The 23120-nt window shown below is 50.8% G+C and overlaps 1 protein-coding gene across 9 annotated transcripts in view; it reads left to right on the plus strand.

Moving 5' to 3' along the window:
• The window catches only part of Agap1 (ArfGAP with GTPase domain, ankyrin repeat and PH domain 1), a 483149-nt gene that overhangs the window by 424318 nt on the left and 35711 nt on the right, over positions 1-23120 (plus strand). The gene's annotated exons all lie outside the window — the stretch shown is intronic.

Raw genomic sequence — 23120 nt, forward strand, 5'->3', positions numbered from 1 at the left:
TAATTATGCGTTTTCGATCCTTCCGTTTTGTTATTCTTGTATCTTTGGTAAGCATCTGCTCTGTTGGTAAATGTTCCCCCCCCCTGCCAACAAGTGAGTTCATGGTAAGAAAACGTGTTTTATTTTGCAAACTGTATTTCCAACACATTGAGAAACTCCTCGTTAATGCTCATTGTTACCCGGGGTACAAAAACTCCATGTATTTTGAGGCCATTTAGCTTCTCATTTTTTATTTCCAGCTATTATAAATGGGTTTAGAGAACACATGTGCATCTTTAATGCTGGGGGGGTGGGGGGAGTGGAGGTTGGGAGGCCACCCCCTCACCACGGAGTGGAAGGTTGCTCTGCTCACTGGCCACTCCAGGGCTCTGTGTTTTGGGTCCCACTCACGGAGCAGGGCTTTGAGGTTTTCATCTAGTGGCCTCTCCTCGGGTGTGTGACAGGCTGAAGGGAGAGGAGACGACTCCCGTGATTAGCACATGTTAGATTTCTTTGATTATTTTTGCTGGTGATCAGACAGAAAGCCAAATGATAATCAATCCTCTGTTGAACTGCAGAAAACGGTTTCCACCACTGAGCAGTAATCACTGGAGAAGAGCCCAGGGGCCTTGATTCCGTGCATGCTGCAGAATGAGTGCCTGGGCCACCTTGGGTGGATGGGGAGAAGGAAGCTGGCGTGTTCTCCATCCTGCTCTTTGGGGTGTCTGTGGGGTGCGGGAAGTGTGTTTGTTAAAAATAGCTTGCCCTTCATGAGTCATACTCTACAGCGCAGGCATGAGTGACTTTCTTACAAACCAAAGGAAAACTCGTCCTGATTTGAACATTAGCATAGAAATCAGATGCAGAATTCTTTAAAAAACATATCATATTAGAGTATCAACTTCGTTCATAGATATAGTATCATGGAGAGAATTTCAGTCTGAAAATACAAGATGATTGGAAACTAGAGTGAGGTTAGTGTGTGAATGAAGAAAATATTGAAATAAGTTTGAAAAATTAATTTTATGCACCTCATGATTTAGGTTCAAAAGGAACATATACTATTTTTAATATCAAAAGGTTTTTTTCTAACCATTAAAATCAGAAACTATCCGGAGTAGTGGGTATAGCTCAATAATAGAGGATTTGCCTAGCATGGTCAAGGCCCTGGGTTTGATCGCCAGGAAAAGAAAATAAAAATTAGAATGATTAAAAACAAATTTGTGGGTTAATTCTTAAACTTAGGGCCGGGGATTTAGCTCAGTGGTTTTGCCACCTGCTGTTCAGGCGCAAGGACCAGCGTTCGATCCCTGGTACCAAAAAAAAAAACCAAAAAAACTTACATGTTCATTTCATCTTCATTCATAAGTGAACGCTGTACAGGTATTTTACAGTTTTAACCTGCATATTTAAGCTCTTGAGCTTGTAACTGTCTGTTCCACCTACTATTACACAGGTCATAGCTTGACAGTTTAGGGACGGTTTGGGGTCTTCCTCTCTCACAAAGGGGGTAACTGCGGTCGAATCCCCTCCTGTTGCGGTCACACTGGCAGCCCACAGCTGCAATTCCCCTTCCCTGGTGTTTCCAAAGGTAACCTTTGAATTGCTAACTTCCATCCACCTTCAGGCAAACAGGCATGTGTGAGAATTGAATGTTTCTCTGGGCCTTGAATAATTGCCTCGGGGAGTTTTGGTTTTGATTAGATTTAGCAGATCTTCATGGAACACTTTCTCATAGAAGAGAAGCAGTGAATGAAAAGTCTGACTCTGTCTGCTGTGAGAGGTGGACATTCTTAGGGCCCACGGAGGATGCCCAGGCTTACAGAATTCAGAGTGCAGGGAGTCTTTCCTACAGCCAGTGTGCTCTGGGCAGTTGCACTGGACAAAGGGCATCTGAGCTGGTCTCTGAACTGAGGAGTGTTGTGAAGGACCGGGTGGGGCAGTGAGATGTGGGCCTAGGGAGGCTGGAGTGGTCCAGGCAAAGGAAGGAACACACAGCGGCAAGGCTCGGCCCGCGAATATCTGTGCTCCTCAGCCAGCTGGGTGGTTGGAAGGTTCCCAGACGAGGCCACTGTGATCCTGGGGACACAGAGGAAGCCTTAGAATCAGGTCCCAAGCGAACAGCAGCCCGGCCTGACAGCACAGGGATGAACAATGCAAACACCCGCTGCCCTCACCACCTGCGCTTCCCCGAGATAGAAATGAAGCCCTGCGGTGTGGCCACCACCCAGAGGCATGAGAGTGGAGATCTCGCCTGGGTCCTTCCCTTGGAGATACCCCCCGCCTCCCCACCCTGCCTTCGTTCTGCAGAACCTAGGAGTGCTGGCAGAAGCAGCCCAGGGATCTTTTAGTGTGGCCCACAGGTAACACCCAAGAGGAAGCTTTTCATCGATGTTTGTGTCTACTCAAGGAAAAGCCACATCCAGTTCTTTACAAAGGGCGCAGATGTTTTTACAGGGAGCTCTGGTTTGTCCCATCTTGTTCAGAAGATTTATTCTGACAGTGGAATAAAACTAGAAATGTGCCGTGTGCGCATGCGCGCACGCACACGCACACACGCACGCACACACACACACACACACACACACAGAGCAGATCTTTCTCCGATGAAACAACCCGTCCCGGAAACACTGCACATTGGCATCACCCAGGCTCGCGGGCAGCTGAGGAGACAGGCACCCGGCACAGCTGGCTGGCCTTCTGCCTGTTGTCCTCGCACCCCCATTAGGGCAGCTCCGGAGGGCTTATAATTGGTTCCAGGGATTCTCAGCTGCTCTGAGAACTGCCGTTCAAACTTGAGCAGCATTGTGATCAATCGAAGCTGACGGCAGCTGAAGCACTATTGACTTCCCCTTCCTAAACAGGGGAATCATTAGTCAAGGAAAGCATCTTTTAATTACTCCCAGGAAAGGGAAAAAAAAATCTTTTTGGATGGATTCTGCAGCAGCTGACACTTTTTTCCAGCACATTCGATATTAAATTTATTGTCGCAGGAGGGGAAAAGATGTCCTTCATCCCCCTCTGTAATGGGGGTTTAATTTGGAGAGAGAATCATGCTGGAGGAGAGATCGATGAGATAACAATTAACTACATCTGGGGTGGAATCAGAATTCCCCTCTCTAATTGCTATTGATACCATTTAAGCACACACTTAAAAGATTGATTTTAATGGGAACGGTTAAGTGGTGTAGAGGTAGGGAGAGTGGGCAGAATCAACTGGATTTTAGGGTTAAGGAGGGAGCTTACTTGTTGGAGCATGATGGAGTATGGGGCAGAGCCGAACCCGGAGGCACCAGGCAGGCAGGGCCCTGGGTTCTGGTGTGCGGGCCAGGTAACTGTTGCCTACAGGGAGAGGTCTCAGAGCTCCTTGATGACCTTTCCAAATGCAAGAATAATAAACCCAGAGGTAGAGGCGTCACAGGCACCTTCCTCCGGCGAATGAACGAGAGGGAGGGAGGGAGGTGGTCATCATGTCACACGTGTCAGGTGCCCTAGTCATAGCAGGGCCTCGGGATTCCTTGTAGGTTCACAGAATGGTGTCATAAACAAAGCCACTGGGGGCCACTCGGCAGCACCGTGACCCCAAGGCATTTGTTGTCACCCTGCTTCCAGGCGGGGCCCTTTGGACTGAGCGTAGTGACTGTCATTTCCTCCCAGGCCCGAAGCGCCCTCTGCTTGGCTGCCTGGGCTCCCTGCCTCCCTCTCTGTCCCAGCCTCCCGGCCTCTGGCGGGGAGGGTCTGCAGGGACCTCGCTGCCTGCATTTTGCCTATTGACGTGGTGCGTGGGAGCCTGCTGAGGTGGGCTAGGAAATCAAAGCAACCTGGAAGTGCAGGACTGTGTTCCCATGTCCATGAAAGAGCTCTTGAGAGAAGTTCAGAAATCACCATCGCCTCTTTGATGCCGCTTGGAGGGAACGAGTTGGCGGATTTAGTACACATTCGGCCCCTTTTTTAGCACCCTTTTTGCCTTTTTTTTTATTATTTGTAAGTTCACCTCCCTGCCTAAACTCCCTTCTTGTCCCTAACCTATGAAAAGATGTCGCCTTCGATAGGAAGATGCGGGCCCACATCAGAAACCCGCGTGGGAGAGACTGGCCGCACACTTCCAGATGGAGGCAGTCCGCCCAGCGCGGGGAGTGCCGTCTCCTTTTGATTCTGAAAGACCACTTTCATCTTATTTATGCACATGGAGATATTGATAAAGGGGAAATGTAACCAAACTGAAAATAATTGGATCCCTGCAGCCGACTCTGAGATATTAAAAGCAGCACCACTTGGCTGCGTCTTTGTCTTGTTAGGTTTGATCATAAGATCACAATATCATAATCTGAGGCTTAAATTTCTGGCATAAAGATGCACTGTTCCAAATGTGGCCTCAGGGAACATCACTGCCCACGCAGCCCCAGGATTGTCTCATCTGATTATTTTTCAACAGTTCTTGGCCCGCCGAGGTCAGTGTTTTGTCTCTTTTGAGTGTCCCTCTATGCTTGACACCTTTTCCTGTTCTCTTTCTTTAAAAAAAAAATGGGGAGGGGGAGAACTGGGAGGAACAGAAAAAAGGACTTTGCTGTGATGACCAGAGTCCATCTGCAGTTGGGTGGCATCTGCTCCCCACATGTCACTTCCCTCATTAACAAGCAATTGAATTAATTAAATGCTACTCAGAACACGCATAACAAGCTACCGGCAGTGTCCAAATTAGCACTGATAATCAGGATGATTTCCTTTATTATCCTGCTAAGTGGTGTGCAGACTCTGATCCCCTGTCTGCCCTCATCTATTTACATAGCCCAGCTTCTGCCTTTGGAAGCGGAGGTCATCTTACCTAGTTAATTTGCCACGATCCCTGAGCACGGCGGATTGATGCCCGCCCCGCCCCGCAGCCACTCGGCACTCGGGTGCGCGGCCCCTCCCCGCCTGCCCTCCCCCGGCCCCAGCCTTTGTATCTCAAGCTCCCTGATAAATTAAAGGCCACCCCTGTGGTCTCTCAAGTGAGTAATAGAGGCAGAAATTTCATTTTGCAACTGGCTGATTTAATGATCCAAAGGGTAATTAATGGCCTGATTATCTTAATGTTAAATATGTCCGGCAGCAATTACTGTGACCTCCCGCTTGTCAAGGTCCGGGCTGTGCTCTTCTTTCAATTAAGTTCTCTGGGGCTTAATGGTATGAATAAACTCCTCTGATTCTATCATCCCGGACGCGGAGGGTTCAGGGAGCTGGGGGCTCGATTGGAGTTTTAATCAGCCTGTCTTCTACTCCGGCGATCAGAGTTAACAGTTGCAACAAGGGCGCTTTCACTTTCTTCCCTGTGCAGACCCCGCACACGCGTGTGCGCTCGCTCTTTGGTGGGCTTTTCTGTGAGTTATGTGCTCTGTTTATTTCAGCTCTCTGAGGGAGATTTGTGCTAGCGGAGGGGGCTTCTGTGCTCATGCAGCTCGTCTCTTCCAATATAAATTATCATGTGAACGCTGCAGTTTTCCTGTTTGACAGGCTTAATTAATTGGCAGGGGCTCCCGAAAATGACAGCACCGCTAATTGCAACTCAAAGTGAATTTCTGTCACCGCAGCGCGCCTGTCGGCAGCCATGCCCCAGCCCCAGCCGCAGAGCAGGGCCGCCCTCCTGGCTCCCCAAGCATCCAGACCAGGCCTGTGCCCTGCACACGCCCTGCATGGGAGACAGACTCCACTGAGGAGCCATGGCTTCGCAGGAGTGACATTTACTGCCAATAGTTTATATGTCCTTGGCTCTGCAAACCCAGCAGCTAGTCTGGGACCTGAGCTTTTGCTTAAGATATTTTAGCAAGTTCCTTGTAGCAAGCCGCTGAGCTGGAATCAGTCTGGGAGAGTCATAACTCACAGAGCGACACCATGACTGGATGGGCCTCATTAGCACATTGCTAAATATGCTCCAGTTTACTAGAGCTCTGGGCCCAGATCAGATATATTCTACTATAAATATTAAGCCAATTAGGAAAATGTACAAATGAGAAGTACATTAGCACTGCCTTAAAAATAATACCTATAGATTACAGTGACAACAGATGCAGCACTTCATCCAGCAAGCCACCGTTAGGGCTTTCTGATGAAGCTGCCAGAATAGACGGGCTCGAATTCGAAGAAAGGTGATTTTGCAGAGATTCTCCATCAGGTTAAGTATAATGGGGCCCAACTTTTAAAGGGTGACCGAACTCACATCTGCCTTTGAGCCAGATGGACCAAAATGGTGCTATCGGTACCTGTGCTGCCTGCTGCCCATGGACCCTGTTATTTATTTGATCCTGCGGGAAAATGACATGTGCCAGCAGGGCACTATCTTGCGTTGAAAATCCATGTCGTCCGCTCTGCGATGCAGCCATAGAGACAGTTGAGGAGTTTGTGGTTTTTTAAGATTTTCCGTCATCCCTGGTTGGCGAGAGGGCAAGAGCAGCACGCAACAGCTGTCACAAGGTGCCTCGGCCAAGGTGGAGCCTGGGTCTACTTGGCAGAGCCAGGGAAGGAGTGGAATGGGAAGGTGAGCTTGTTCAGGGTTATGACCTGTGCCGGCCCTATGGGTGCTGTCTGCAGCCACCGCCACTATTGCGCCCCTCCGAAGGAGGGCGTCTTCTGTGCCGTATTCATGCTTTTGCGGTGGAAACTCTTCCCAGGAACCTTTGCCTCTTCTTCATGATGAAGGGAAGGAGAAATAAACCTGCCCCGCCTGGAGTTCCCAGGGCCTTGGGTGCTTTTCTGTTCTTAGCACAAAACCCTCCTGCAGCTCCGATAAGCTTCGTCCTCCAAATGAGGGGAACGCAGGGTTGAGCGTCGCCGGTCACTTGCCCAGGGTCACAGAGGTCACTCGAGCCAGGATCAGACTCCTGACACCCATTCTTGGTTCTCCTCTGCCTGTCCCATTTCCGCTCAGGATCTCACAGCAGACTTCAGGTCAGCTCAGCATCTGGAGAAGCCCTGGTCTCAGCGGGACCCCTTCCCTCACCTCCCAGCACACCTCCTGGGTTGGTCTCATCAGCCATCGTGTGTTTGGGTGTGGATGTTAGTGTAACCAACCATATGACTGCTTACAGGACCCAGCAGCTTCACTGTAGCAAAGCATCAGCCACTGTAGTTTGCATTCACATGGCAACCCTGAGCTTTTAGGTCACACAGTCCTAATCCTGAAGGCCTCACTCTCTGCAGTGGGTGCTGAACCTAAGAACTTCTACAGAAAACGGTGGTGTGCACCCTGACTGTCTGCATCGGTTGACAAAGGCATGAGCTCCAGGCCAGCTTCTGCATAACCACATCCGCTCCTGCCCAAGAGGCTGAGGTCTCTGACCCGGTGCTGTTTGTTGAAAATGTGGAGCCTGCACTTCAGAGCCTGTACCATCATAGTATTTTTCATCTGCTCAATGAAGTCTGGAACCAGGCCACAGGGTTTCTAGTTCTGATTCCATGGCCAACATCTTCTGTGATTTTGATTTTCATAACCAAGTATTTACTCATGTGTAAGGTAAAACTAGTCATTAACCCCACCAACTTAATCATAGAGAGTTAATGTAAAAGAAAATAATATTCATGAAGTTTCCTGGGCTCCTTTTTTTCTGGAAAATACAGTCAGCTTTGTGCTGGGGTCCTATATGCTACCAGTGAGAGGGACAAGTGGCGTGTGCCCAGCCAGGACAGCGAGAGCATGCTGATGTACGAAGACGAGGGTGGGGCCATATTTGCTCAACTTCGCATCTGTGCACTGGTTCCCTACAGCATCAGCAGCACCGGGAAATGTGTCTCCTCAGGCCCACCCCCAGGCCTGTCCAGTCAGCATCCCCGAGTGGGGCCCTTGGGTTTGTTTAAGCCTCCAGGTGATTCTGCTGCACATTAATTTGAAGGAGCTTTGATCTACACCAAGCAGTATGTCCACCACCCTCTGCCTGTGGATTTTCTGCCTCAGCCCAACCCCCCTGTACCTCATTCCTCACTGTTTGAACTCTGAGATCATTTGTTTCTCTTTTCCTGTACCAGACTGCAGTCTGGCCTGGCATATCCAGAATGCCATCCCAGCCAGATAGCACCTCTTTGACCCCAGCAGAAGAGGATTATATGCTGTTATCAAGTAGCATTTTCCCTAGGAATGCAAGGTTGGTTCAACAAAGAAAAACCAATCAGCATCATACACTACATTAATATAATAAAGGCAGTAACCAATATGATCATCTCAAGAGATAGGAAAGTACACTTGACACAGTCTGACACCCTTTCATGATACAAACTAGGAGTAGAGGGACAATTCTTGAGCTGGATAAAGAACTCTGATGAGAACTCCACAGCTAACATCGTACTTAATGGTGAAATGGTGTAAGCTTTCCCCCTAAGATCAGGAACAAAAAGAATGTCATCACTTCAATTCAACACTGTACTTCAAACCAGAGAATTAGGCAAGACAAAGAAAATAGACATACAGATTCAGAGAGAAAAAGTAAATCATTTGGGTTTTCAGGTGACATGTTCTTGGATGTAGAAAATCATAAGGAACCCACAAAAAACTACTAAAACTAATGAATGAATTCTGCAAGATTGATGAATACAAGATCAATAGGCACAACTCAGTTGTGTTCCTGTGTATTAGTAACTAATGACCGAAATAAAATGAAGGTTAGTTATATTTACAGTACCATCTAAAAGAATAATATACTCAGGAATAAGCTTAACATGTGATTAAACACAGTCCCCTTCGAAATGGACACACTGGTCCAAAAATTCATATAGAAATCTAAGATCCTCAAATAGACAAAACCATCTTAAAAACAATAACAAAGTTGGAAGAAGACTCAGACCTTCTGATTTCAAAACTTGGTTCAAAACCTCAGCAATCCAGGACCAGTGGTGCTGGCGTAAGAATAGACATACAGATCGGTGAGACTGAACTGACCAGAAATAAACCCAGCCAGTTGATCAGCAGAGATGCCATGATAATTTCACTAGGAAGGAAAAATCTCCAGTGTTTCCGGGACAGCTAGATATCCACATGCAAAAGAATGAAGTTAGATCCCCATCTCATCCCATACACAAAATTAACTCCAAATAGATGGAAGACCCAAGGACAAAAAGTAAAACTGTAAAACATACAAGTAAATTTTTGTGATGCTGGATTAGGCAAAGTTGTGTTGTTATTTGTTTTGTTTTGTTTTGTTGGGGATTTTCCTGGTATTTCTAGATTGAACTCAAACCCTTTACACTGAGCTATATCCCCAACCTTTGTTCTTTTTAATTTTTTGACACAGGTGACTAAGTTACCCAGGCTGGGCTGGAACATCTGATCTTCCTGCCTCAGCCTCCCGGAGTGCTGGAATTACAGGCATGTGCCACCTGGCCCTGTTTAGGCAGCGGTTTCTTAGATATGATACCTAAAGCATAAGCAATACAAAAAAAGTAAAGAAATCAGACTTTGTTAAAATGAAAAATTTCAGGGCCGGGGATTTAGCTCAGTGGTTTCAGCTGCCTGCTGCGCAAGCGCAAGGACCCGAGTTCGATCCCTGGTAGCAAAAACACACACACACACACACACACACACACAAAATTAAAAATTTCAGTGTTTCAGTGAACGGTATGGGCAAAACTATCTGAAAATCATATATCTGCTAGGGGTCTAGTATACATAATGTATGAAGACTGCTTACAGGAGCCGGCAATTCAGCTCAGTGGTTCCGCCGCCTGCCTCACAAGCGCAAGGTCCCAAGTTCGATCCCCAGTACCAAAAGAAAGAATGCTTACACCTCGGCAACAGAAAACAGATAATCCAGTTTAAAATGGACAAAGAATTTAAGCGGACATTTCTTCAAAGAAGATATATAAATGGTCACCAAGCCCATGGGAAGGTACCGACACCACGACTTGTTAGGGAAGTGCAGATGGAAAACACATGGAGACACCACTTCACACCCTGTGGGCAGCCTGGCCAGTGCCAGCCAGGACTGGGGACACTGGAACCTCAGACGTTAAATAGAGCAGCTGCTTTGGAAAACAGCCTGTCACTTCCTGAAAAAAGTAATATAATCCAGGAGTTCATCTCCTAAGTCCCTACCTAAGAGAAATGAAAACACAAATCCGCATGAACATTCATAGCAGCATTATTTGTCACAGTGGTGTCATGGTCTCAGGCTTAAGACAAGAGACCTTCCCAGCTAAAGATCCCACCAGTGCTCCTAGGCATGTGACCGCAGGGCGAAGCACCTCTGCCTTGGCCCGGGCTGCCCTAACAAAGCTCAGGCTGGGCAGCTTCAGTGCTCACAGTGAAGAAGGCTGGAAGTCCAACACCACGGAGCCAGCTGTCTCAGATCCTGATGAGGGCTCTGCTCCTGGTTCTCACGGTGCCCTCACCTACCCAAGAGAGCTGTGGTGTCTTCCTTCCTCTTTTATAAAGACACCAGGCCTATCAGACCAAGGCCTGGTCTCCAGATACCGCTGCAGTGGAGCTTTGGGCTGAACATGAGTCTGGGGCACACCCAGTCTGAAGCATCTTGCCTTGGCCTCTTTGGCACCATGTCTTGCAGTGCAAGTCCCTATGTATGCTTGGCAGTGATGACATCAAGGTCAGAAGCAGGCTGCACCAGCCCCAAGGTCTTGAGGCCAAGGGAGTAGTCACTTAAATGTGCTGACAAGGCTGTGCTCAGGGCGACCTGGAAGACAGTATGTCCATGCCCAGGCCAGCATATCTTACAGCTCCTCCACTTCCTGTAGCATGTACTTGGGACTATGCAGCCCTGTCGGCATCATCCTGCACCTAGGCCATAGCAGCACCTAACCTCTCTGTACACCCACAAAACAGAACTGTGTGTTATGTTTAAATGTGGAGGGCCCCCCAAAGACTCGTGTGTCCAGGGCTTGATCCCCCAGTACAGCAGTGTGTGGCAGTGGGGCCTGCAGAGTTGCCTGGATCAGGAAGGCACTGGCCTCATCATGGGCGTGATCTACTCATGGGATCGTAACTCAGTGGCATGGGAGGTGAGGCCAGTTGAACAGAATAGGTCATGGGAAGTGACTCGGGGACTATATATGGTTGCCAGACCCTTGTTCTCTGGCTCTCACACCCTCTGCTTCTCAGCCACCATGAGGTGAGCAGCTTTGCTCTGCCATGCCCTTCCACCATCGTGCTCTGCCTCACCACAAACGAGAGCCCTGGAGCCAACCATGGACTGACTCCTCTGAACCGAGAGCCCGAATAGACCTTCCTGCTCTAAGTGTGTGTCAGGTTTGGTCACAGGGATGAAAAGCTGGCTGACACCACGCCTCACTCTTTACATGGGGCCCAGCGCCTGAGTCTTACAGGGACTCTTTTGGAAACTCCTGCAGTCATTGTCCCCATGTCACTGCTGAGTACATAGAGGTCACTTGGCAGGCTAGTGGTGATGTCCCTGGGAGCCTGTCCCCACTGCCCACACTCTGAGCCTCAGCGCTTGGTTTACTGTTGGGCCCCTGAAGGGTCTGTAATGGGAGGATCACCAAGTGACATCAGACGGCAGGACCAGCAGGTGGTAGGATTGCTGGTGGCAGAGGCCCGTGTCTTTGTACCCTGCGTCTCACCCTGTCCATGCCCGCCTCCAGCCCCGTGCCACACTATCATCTTCCAGATGCTTGGTGACCATGTGGCATCTGAGAGCTGTGGGAAAACAGTGGTCAAAAACATTGTAGCCAAAGTCTTCATTTTGTATCCTGGGAAGACAGCTGGTCCATCTCCTGAGTCCCTGTCTGCCTTGTGGAGTTCACTTTCCTCTTAGGTAGGACACTCTGGCCAGTTGCAGAGGTCAGGGCTGGGCTCATGGGGGAGTGTGGATGGGGCCTTGTGGCACTTCCTGGAGATACACTTGCACTCAGACCCACAGGGCAGGCTGGAGATTTTCCTTCCGGTGAGAACGGGTCTTCCCGTGGGCAGGGGAAGTGGAGTCCAAGGCTGCTCGAGAACGTGGGGCACTGGCAGAGAGCAAACGCTGGCAGGGTCGGAAGGCGAGGGGTGGACCCGTATCTGGACAGTAGTGGGACCGTCACTTCAGCGTCCTAACAGGGTCAGGTTTCCCAAGCATTCTGGGATCAGGAGAGGTACCTTCTGAATTCTCCTTTAAAGATAAAACCAGGAAAACAAGCATAAGGGTTTTCTCCCTGGCTGTTTTAAAAGGCAGCTCAGGAAGTGGCCCACACTGATGAGGAGCCTCTCTCAGGGGTCCTCCCACCACCCCCAAAAGCCCAGCCTTTGTCATCTGAAACGGGAACCACGGCACCTACTTCCTGCGGGAAAGCACATAGGCATGCTGCCCACCTTCTCATTATGTCACAAAACACCCCAGTGATGGGGATTTCAGTGACAGGGCCATAGGGGCAGACAACCCTGGGGACCTAGATCGGCAGTGCCCAGTGGGGGCGAGGGGGTGGCTCCAGCAAGGTCAGCAGGTCCTTCTGCTGTCACGCTGGACAGGTGTGCCTCTGGCTTCCCATGGGTGGAGGCTATGCATACAGCGCCTGCCGCACGCAGGAGAGGCCTCCTTGAACATCTGCCAGCACTATGTCAGGAGGGACAAGGGGCACAGCTGTGTGCTGAGGGACAGCCAGCCTGGCGGGGCTGTGCTGGCATTGCAAAGGCAGCTCATCCTCAAGCCCCTGAGTGAATCCTCGTCTGCCCGACCTCTGGAGCGGGTTTCCCACCAGGGGATGAGTGTGGGCAGCCCAAGGCTCAGCGTGGTACCTGCCCACCCTGTCTCTTCCTTGCCTCTTCCTTCTTCTTTCCTCGGGCTCTCAGGGTGGCACCTTTCAGGATGATGTCACTTCCTGCTTCTCTGCCTGGAGCCCCTCCCCCGCCCCCACCGGGGCCCGAGCCCCTGCTGCCCTGTGGTCTCAGGCTCCTCCTCCGGGATGCCAGGCAATCTGGAGGCTCTGGACGGGGTCACCGGAGGAAGGTGGGCCCTGCACATGGCCTGTGTCTCAAGGTCCAGCTGTTAGCCGCCCCACAGGGTCTACGGGGTTCAGGGGCCCCGGAACCAGAGGAGCCCACTCCTCGGTCAGCACTTGAGCTGGGGAGAGCCCATGCACCTGGGTGTGGGTGAGGGAAGAGGGTGCACTGTCAGGTTAGGTGAAAGCCAGACTTTCCCCAAAGTCATTTTCTGCCCTCCTTAAAAAGCCCTGTTGGACTGGCAGCCATGCCGTGGAGTGGGCCACAGCTGAGCGATGTTCTTGATTCCCCTCGAGGCCCATGAGCCCCCTGCTTTCCTCTCCTGCATCCCCACGGGCACCAAGAGCCTCCAGCGCTGTCCTGGGGGCCCACACAGACCACGGTTGCCCCAGGCACAGCAGAGAACTTCTGCCCCACCCGTCAGGAGCAGCTGCCTGGGGGCTGTGTGCAGCTGTGACCAGGACAGGTGTGGCACGCTCTGGTGGCCAGGGGACCTGACCTCTGACCATGCTCACCCTGGGCTGCAGATGCTAATTACATCTCGTTCCTGGGTCCCTTCAGACACTGAGGCCCTTGTCCTCACCTGAAACCCACTGAGCATGTCGGCTGCCTGAGGAGACTCAGGTGAAACCAGGTGTGTCCATCCCGGCAGTCTTCAAAGTGACCCTGGAGCCTGCTGTAGGAAATGCTCAGGGGAGGGACGAAAGCGGCTGCTGCCCAAGACCCCAGGCAGGTGGGAGGAGCAGAGCCTCGGCAGTGGCTTCTTCTGGGTCCTCTCTGAGCTCTGAAGTCACCTGCACCAAGTGCCAGTGCAGGTGGGCCAGGTGTGGACTCGGAGCCACCACTCCAGCTTCACCAGGGGCCGCCTGGTTTCAGTGCTGTGTTAAAAGGGCACTGCCCCCGTGTCCCACTTGGGGTTGGGGTTCTGAAACTGCCAGGCTGTGGGGTGGTGGCGAGTGACTCGCTCACACGCGGGGAGTGCATCCCTCAACTTTGAGTTAGAAGGGGCGGCAGCGGCTTCTTCAGCCCTCTCCCCGCATTGTTGCCGCCTGCTTGCTACTCCACGTGCAGAGGATGCATTTTATTTTTGAAATGTGCCCAGCCAGGGCTGGTTTTCATCCAGCTGTGAAGCGGCCACCAAAGACGAGCTACCCTCAATGCTCCATCCTGGGGCAGCCCAGAACCCTTTGCTGACACAAGTCTAGAGCCACACCAGGCGCTGCAAAAGGGAAAGGCGTACAGGGGCATTACTGGAAAGGATCCTCACAGGGCCAGAGGCCACCGGAAGTAAAACACCTCTCTCTCAGTGTGCATGTTTACAAGGAAGTCCTGCTTGCCAGAGCAAGGGTGCAGGGCTGATTGTTGCTGGAATGGTCCTTTAAAAAATGGCCCTTTAGCTGATTGCTTCCTGTGGAGTTTAAGCGAGAGCCAGTGGGACCACACATTAAATGAAAGGCCAGGGACCCAGTTCCGGCCCTGCGGTTGCATGGCCTTCCGAAGCCCTTGACGCTGTTCCTCAAGGCCTCATCCACTGGGCAACACCATGGAGGCTCCACGGAGCAGCTCTCGGGTGGCCAGGGTGGCACTGTGACCGGTCCTTCTGGCCATGGGGGTGTGCTCTCTGGGCCTGTAGGGACCGGACAGCCTGAAAACCCCTCTCCCTGCTGCTTGGCGGCTTGGTTCCATAGCATTGTCCTCCCGGGGCCTCCCGCCCCGGCTGTGATAGAGCCACTCCCTCTGCACCCCCTCCTACTGAAAGGTGGGCCTCCAGACACTGTGCCTCACCAGTAGCTACATAACTGGTCTTCCAAATAAAGGTCTGAATTCTACATAAAGGTCACCTGTTCACCACCACACCCAGCTACCAAGCTTTCAAAGGGAGAAAATTTCTAAGAGTCACTTTGGTGAAGTCCAGGAGAAACCTCACTTACAAATCACAGTGAAAGGGAACACCCATAACCCCAGCACTCGAGAGCCTGGGGCAAGAGGGTCACGTGGAATTTGAAGCCAACCTGGGCTACGTGGTGAGACTCTGGCTCACAAAAACGAAAAAGGACAGTGAAGGGGCTGGTGGTATAGCTCAGTGGTGGAGCATTTAGCTCCCAAGCTTGATTCCCTAGGTTTGATTACCCAGCACTCCAAAAAAATAAATTATAACCCAAAAATCCAGTGGAAAAAAAGTGTCGTGTGTACAAGGCATATTTGCCCTAAAGTCCTAAATCAAGTGATCGGCACATCTCATCAGTAGCTATGGTAACACCTAGTCCTGAGCCAGCCCCTTTGGGAAGGACAGGAATGATGTTTCTGGAAAGACAATTCAATTATTTTCTAATCAAATAGTGTGAAATAACATACGTTACTTATGCACCAAGTTACGTGGCAAAGCCTGGGAGTAGCACATACCCGAAGAGGAGAGTGAGGTCATAGTTCTTCCTGGTTCTGGGGAGGAAGTGTCAGGTCTCCACAGCAGCAACATCCATGCAGCCTGGCCCCGTTTGCGCCCTGTTTGTAGAGGTGAAGTTAGCGGCTGCACAGCTCTTCCAGCTGCGCCTCGTGAGGACCAGGAAGAGCACGTGTGTGGCCACCGCACTGTCGAAGGTCACAGCCTGCAGGGCTCCGGGTCAGCGGTGGCTCATCTCCAGGGAGCGGGGTGTGCTGTGCACCTGGTGGTGAGTACAGTCACTGTGCCCATCTGACCGGCCAGAAACAAAAATAAGCAGCTGTGTTTCTTCAACGTAATAATCCTTAGAGCTGGCAGGGGCACCTGGAAATGTGCCTGTCTCCCATGCCCTTGGCCCTAACTCTGCTGGTAAGAGGAAAACCTGAGAGAGCCTGTCTGGAGAACTTGGCAGTATGGATCCACAGCCTTCGAAATGACATGGTTTTGGCCCAGCAGTTCTTCCCTTAACATTTATCCCCAAAATGAAGGATGTGTGCAGAAATGCTTATCTTCAAAACCCCTGAATTGCATCAGCGTTTATCTGAGTCAAACATTTTAAACGAAGCAAAAATCTAAAGTAGGTTATCAAATAACCGTTTATTTTAGTATATAAATATTGTAAAAACGTTTATAAAATGTGTATGTGTTCATATATGATCGAGTATATACACATCAGAAAATCATCTATTTATATGTAGGTAAATATATAATCACGTATGCATTTTATATGGTGTAAGCGTAGACAGTTTTTAGGTATGGTTATAATCCTTCGCAGATACAGTGCACAGTGTGACATTTTGGTCATTAAATCTCACACGGCTGCAAATGTAATAAATGGACAGATGGTCACGGTACAGTAGCTGGGAAGGTCTTATAAATCAGAATGCATCCCAAGTTGTCCGCTGTGACTGTTTCTTGGGCAGAGGGTTCTGATTCATTCTTACTGCTTGCATATTCTCATTTCCTAATTTTCTGCCATTTTAAATTTTTACTAAGGTTTTTATAAGAATTCTGTGAGATTGAAGGCTTAGAGGGGCGAGGAGGTCACTGGCATGAGCGGAGGGCCTGCCCTGGGAATGGGGCGGCGAGGGGCGGGGGGTCCGTGAGCCCTGTACTGCCACGCAAGAGTCACCTTCTGCAGCCCTCAGTTTCCCCATTTCTAAGAGGCACCGGTGTCCTTGTGTTGCCACGGGCTGGGTTTGACAGGGCACAGCAAGTGCTTAGGGGCAGGAGCAGAATACTCTCTTTGTTTGTTTGTTTGTTTGGTGCCAGGGATTGAACTCGGGTCCTTGCGCTTATTCAGCAGGCGGCGAAACCACTGAGCTAAATCCCTGGCCCCAGAATACTCTCTTTACCCACCCGTACAAATGACGACGACAGTGAGCTGCATTTAAATCATCAGACTGATTCTGAAGGGCTTTTGGCAAGTGAGAGCATCTGTAGAATTACAAATTCCTCAAAAAGTTAAATATAATTATAGAGTTACTATATGACCCAGAAAGCCCACTCCTAGCTGTATCCACAAAGAGACATAAAAAAGTATATATCTGCAGCAAACCTTGTACATCACAGCAGCATTACTGATAGTAGCTGAAAGCCAAAGACATCAGTGAGTGGATAAACCAAATGTGGTCTATGCATACGCTAGAATATTCTTCAACACTACAAATGAATGGCATGGTGATGCATGACACATGCTACATGAGTGAACCTTCAGTGTTATGCTCAGGAAAGAAGCCAGTCACAAAATACCTCATGTTCCTTCATTCTTCTTGTAGGGAATGTCCAGAATTGGCAGTCCCGTAGACCGAGGTGGATTTAGTGGTTGCCAGGAGCAGCATAGGGGCGGCATCAGGGAGAGGGAGAGTGACTGCTAATGGGTATGGGATTTCTTTTGGGGGTGATGAAAATGTTCTAGATAAATGTCATTAAAAATACTAAAACTAGGGCTGGGGATTTAGCTCAGTGGTTCTGGCTCCTTCCTCGAAAGCGCAAGGTCCTCAGTTCAATCCCAGGTCACCCCCCCCGCAAAAAAAATACTAAAACTAGAGTGTTGTAGACTCTCAATGAGTGGGGATGGGTTATGTAAATTACAAGAAAAAGAAAGATATGCCGTGTATTTTAAGTGATGAGAAATAGCAAAGACAGCATGTTCTGATGTTTTAAAGGAAGCTGGAGGAAAGCATGTTTCCGGGACAAGTTGTAACCCAGTGAAGAATAGTGACTCTCAGTACTAAAGAACCCAGGGCTTCTCCAGCTTAGACAGAAGAAAGGGACGCCTGTGTCCTGGTCAGGCTCGGAGGCAGGGCAGTCTCACTTCTCCTTCGCCAGTGGCCTTGTCCTGGCAGAATTGTTCCAGAAGATCAAAGGATTACTGGAGCCAGACATGCAGCTTCCAGAGGGCCCCCAGGCTTGATTTGAGACAGCAGGAGGGCTTGCAGATGGTGTGGGCCATCACTGCCCAGTCATATCCTGCATCTCGCTCCTGGCCTCTCTAGGGTGGATCGGGTGTCCCGGTGTAGAGGACACGTAAGGCTGCCCACTCAAATGTGAGCAGCTGTGTGCAGGGGGACAGAAGTCTTATTCAACAGCAGGCCTCCCAGAACTGCACTGGGGCTGCTGTCAGCAGCCCTCGTGTTGGGACGCAGGGTAACTAGGTCCACTGACAGGTGGACAAGGCAGGACATGCCACCTTGTCTGCAGCTGCTGGCCTCCAGCCTCCTAGGGAAGCCCACGGCTTCTTGTCTTGCAGAGCTCCATCGCTGCAAGAGCTTTGGTTCAGCAATGGGGAAGAGCGAGTGGCCGGTGGAGGGGGACCCTGCGCACCTCTGGAGTTCTGCTCTCAGCCCCCTTGGGGGTCTCCTGGAGCTCCCCGCAGCCTCTGAGGCTGAGCAAGGTTGGGGCACTGCAGGGTACCCAGCTGGCACCCCGGGTCATGACTGCTCTGGGTTTGAGAGCAGCCCTCTGAACGATCCACCATTGTTGAGAACAGACAGTTGTCCTTAGATGTGGTGAGCCTCTTTCCGCGGTGTCCCTGGAATAGGACAGATTTGTTTAAAAACCGAAATGTCCTGTGGTTTCCATTGATCAGAAACATTTCCTCCTCTCCCAGAAGAGTCGTTCCTCCATTTTTCTTCTGTTTCTTACCTACTGTCCCTGCTGTCAGCCCCAGGCCTGTCCAACCATGCTGGACTATGTCACTGTCACATGTAGAAAGAATCTGATGGAAGTACATTTATTACTCCAGTATCATTAAAGTTATGTTATTTCAACATAATAACCAATTTTTTTTTGGTACCGGGGATCAAACTCAGGACCTTGCACCTTCAAGGCAGGCACCGGAACCACTGAGCTAAATCCCCGGCCCAATAACCAATATTTTACAAAGTATTGGAAATATTTCTATTCTTCTTTTGTACTGAGCCTTTGCACACAGTGTGTTATGTCACACGGCACACCTCAGTTGGGACTGGCCAGATCTGGAGTGTCAGATAGCCACTGTGGCACTGCCCAGGGCCGTGTGGGCATTGCAGGTCTGGACGGTTTGTCGGGACACAGTGGCTCTCAGCCTGCAAACATGCAGAACAGCTAGAGAAGTGGGGTGTCAGGTTAGGAGTCTTGCTTTATTCCCCAGAGGTAATGTGTCCTGAGTTCGTCCTTCACAAGGACTTTATAATGATGTTCATGTGGCCAAGTCTCACTCAGGAAATAACCTGGGAGTGGTCACTAGGCAACCTGGCCTCACTGCCAGTGTCCAGCAGGGCAGCTTTGCACCTGGAAGCCTCACCTTTTGGAATTTGTCTTTCTCTGTGACAAGTGGACAGGCGATGCTTTCCACCTGGGCCTCAGGTGGCTTTGCTGCTCCGTCACCGAAGGACCTTCTTAAACTGTAGCACACGGCTTCTCAGCCCCCACTGCAGGTAGGCACCTGTGGGGGCCTGCAGCCTGGCCCTGCCCCTCCCCTGGGCATGGCTGGCACATCCCCACGTAGAAGGCCACTGCCCTGTGCACTGGGGCCTCGGCACAGCCTGCCCCGACGGGACACTTGGCAATGTCGGCAGGCATTTGAGGTTGTCGCAACTTGGGGTGAAGAGCTGTTGCTGGCATCTGCTGGATAGAGGCCAGGGATATTTCTAAACAGCCCACAACGCACACAGGGCAGAAAGTTGTCCTGCACAAAATGTCAGGATCTCTGAGGCTGAGAAACCCTCCTGAAGGCAGAGGGTCTCAGCAGAGTCACCTGGAGGCCTTGTTTCCAGCCCATGCTTGGGCCCCACCCCAGAGGTCCCTCCTCGCTAGGCTGGGGGACGGTGAGGAATTCGCCTGTCTACCAGGTTGGCCTGGGGCTCATGCCTGTGAGAATGGCCGCTCCCTGGAGTCCGCTGGCAGCTCCACCCCAGAGACCAAGGTGGCAGGGGTGAGGCTTGGCTGACAGTGTCAAGTCCTTGGGTGACTTGGGTCTGAGCCAGGGCGGAGCCTCTGCCTGGCCCAGGCTGAATTCAGGCAGGAGGGGTGGGTCCCACACCTGGCTGAGAGACAGTGAGGACATGCTGGAAGGGGCCCCCCCGTCTCCCTAGAAAAGCAGCCTGCACTGTTGGGAGCGGACAGAGGGGTGCAAGCGATAAGGCCAGGTGAGTGAGTTAGGGTGGGCTGGGCTTCCCGATCTGTCGCCTCCGCCCTGCCAGCCTCCTGCCCCTGCGAGTTCCGACTCCCCTGTGGCTGCCTGCAGGTCTGGACAGGGTCTTTAGCCTCTCAGGACCTTGGTGTCCTCCCATTGCCATGCAGAGGTGAAGCTCTGCCTCCTCCAGCTGCTCTGCACTCGACATGTATGAGGCCCTGCTGTCAAGCCATGGTCATAAGTGGTGTGTGACGTTACTGCTTCCCGTGCTCAGATTCCACTGGATTCTTTCCTCAGTAAAACGCCTGGGGAAATTTTTGCTAAAATGCTATCTTTGTTTTCTGTTGCTGTAACAGTATGCCCAAGGCTAGGAACTTTTGTAAAGAAAAGAGCTTCACTTAGCTCACGATTCAGGAGGTGTAAAAGGAGGGCACCACCATCTGCTCAGCTTCTGGTGAGGGATTTGTGCTGCATCAGCTCTCTTAGTGGAGAGGCAGAAGGGATGTGGGGGTGCAGAGACAACGCACAACAGCTGCTCTCGTGGGTAAACTAATCCAGTCTCAAGAGAGTCTAACCCATTCACAAGGGCAGTGCCTGACGCATCCCCCATCTCCCTCAAGGCCCTGCCCCTTGACAGCCCCGCATTGAGAACCACATGCACAGCACTGGGAGCACAACCTAGCCAAACCACAGCACCCACCTTGAACCACGACGGCCTTCCCAGGGCCTGGGTCCTGCCTCACTCCTAGCCTTGGATTGGCTCACTGGGCCCTGTCAGCGTGTCTCTGGGTGCAGCTTCCCGTTCCTCACTCACCTGTGGCTTCCTGCCCCCTGCCTGGGCCACACGCCCTGTCCTAGGCCGACAGAGCCCTCCTCCTCCAGGCCGCCCACCCCACCTGCTGCATCAATCTGCCCCAGGGCTGCCCAGGTGCTTCGAACCTCCTGGGCCCCGTCCCATCCCGTGTGCAGGGCCCTTCACACAAAGGCTCTGCTGCCACGCTTCTGAGAGCCACAGGCACTGGCCACGGAGAGAGCAGGGAAGTAGTGAGAAGGTTATCAGCTGCTGACTTCCAGACAGTCCTTTCAAGTAGACAGCCTCCTCCTCCTTAAAGATGTGGTGACAGTTTTCATTAGAGTTTGTCCACACTCCCTTGATGGGGAGTCCTTTCTAGGCCCACGTTACGTGTGGCTTTGCATTACACCCGGCTGAGAGAGGGCGGCTACTGAGGAGGCAGCTGGCGAGGGCCCTGGGTGTGACCACAGGGCCACAAGTCAGCCCCGCACCCTCTGGAGACAGGAGAGGCTGCGACTCCCTCCGCGCTTACCCACGCACCTGGATAATCAGCTGGGAAAGGTTGAGACGTTTCTTTGGTGTGAGTTAGACTGAGTGTAGACAAAAGACATGGTGTGAAAGGGGTACCCCTGGGTCTTTGTTTCAGCCCCGAACAGTCTCCTCAGATCCGACAGCTCCTCATCAGGGTCCGGGCCCGGAGAGGCCAGACCGAGAACGCACACAACGCCCTCCTGGAGCTAATGAGCGGCCTGGACCTGGATCTGGCCGGGCACAGGCTGTTCTTATCTTCCTGAGCTTAACTCAGCAATTTCAAGTTCACTGTGAACAGCAAAAGAGTTCGTTCACTCTTACTACTGATTAAGAGTCCACACAAAACCTGCCACCTGAACACAGTGGGTGTTTCTGAGCCAGGAGATGTGTAGAAATGTAATGAAATGTTTTGAATTAATTAAGCAGTGACCAAAAAGCTCCTTCTATCCAAAGCACTCTCAGATTTGTTATTTTTACATCCAATTCCTATTTTCATTTACTTAACACTACAAGAAATATGGTGAATGTTTAAATTTTTAAAAATTCATTACAGGAAAAGACACATTGCCGTCAGTCTCCCTCAAAATACACCCCCACTTCTAAGATCCCTACCCCAGTGTTCCTGGCTGTGTGTCTTTTGTAGTAACGAGATTTTTAATTTAAACATTCGCCGCAGTTTCTGATCACCCCTTGCCTGTGGACCAGCTGCTGGAAGTGGGTTCTTTGTGAAAGGAGCCGCTAGGGCCAGCTGTGTGCTAGGGCTCTCTTTTCGGCACGTCCAAGCCAGGCAAATCTAGACACAAGCAGACCACATGGTGCCCAGTGTAGAAGTGGGCATTTCAAATAGGGATGTGGAATCTTTTTGGGTGATGGAGACTCCAAAGCCAGATTCTACCAACGGTGGCCCAGCTCTGTGGATTTACTAAAAACTGTCCAATGTTCTAACTAAAACAGGTGAATTTTATAGCAGGTAAATTGTTCCTCAATAAAGCTGTTAAGGGCCAGGGATTTAGCTCAGTGGTTCCTCCGCCTGCCGCGCAAGCGCAAAGACCCAAGTTCCATCCCGGTAGCGACGTGGGTGCCGCGGGCTTGGGGGGCGCCTCCTGGTCGCCGCCACCGCCCTGGCCAGAGGGTGACCCACGGGGAACCTCATGTGGCCTGCTGCCTCGGCCGGCAGCGGGAACTCCGGCTGCCACAGAGGTGGCCCCGACCGTGGACGCCGAGGCGGAGATGTAGAAGACAGAAGTAGCTCCGGGTCCTGGAGGAATGGAGGACATCCAAGCTCATTCAGGAACTAGAGAGAATGGGACTCCCCATGACCACATGACCAGCAGGGACCTTGGGTCACATGACAGTCTCTCCACCTTTTGTCAGTTCCAGAATACAAAGTAAGACAACTCTTATATTAACTTGCACTCTGAATGTTTATGTTTTACCATGGAAGGAGAAATTGCCTCAAAGCAAGCTTCGGTGTTTAGGAACTTGGATATTTAGCCAGTTTACTATAGAAATCTTCAGTTGCAGAAAAATATAACAATCTATGCTTGTTAAAAGCATATAAAGGACTAAGTTTTACAGTTATGTAAAACTCCATGATTCTGAATCTCTTTGGAAATGTCGACGTCCTTAGCAAAACAGTTATCCCAATGACAGTGTTGCAATGCTAATTTTCTTGGACAAGGAAGAGGGAGTCAAAGTGGTGAATATTTAGGATAATATCATTGAGCTTGTTGGTTGGCAAGGACATATAGTGTTAGCTGTGAGTTTTCATTTTTGGAGTTACGGAAATAAAATACTATCAGTGGGTTTAGTTTGCTTAAATCAAAATAGTGCATAAACTAAGATC

The sequence above is a fragment of the Heterocephalus glaber genome, unplaced genomic scaffold, assembly GCF_053883595.1.
Source record: "Heterocephalus glaber isolate CG9 unplaced genomic scaffold, H.glaber_assembly_v1.0 deba00001004, whole genome shotgun sequence".
Lineage (NCBI taxonomy): Eukaryota > Metazoa > Chordata > Mammalia > Rodentia > Bathyergidae > Heterocephalus > Heterocephalus glaber.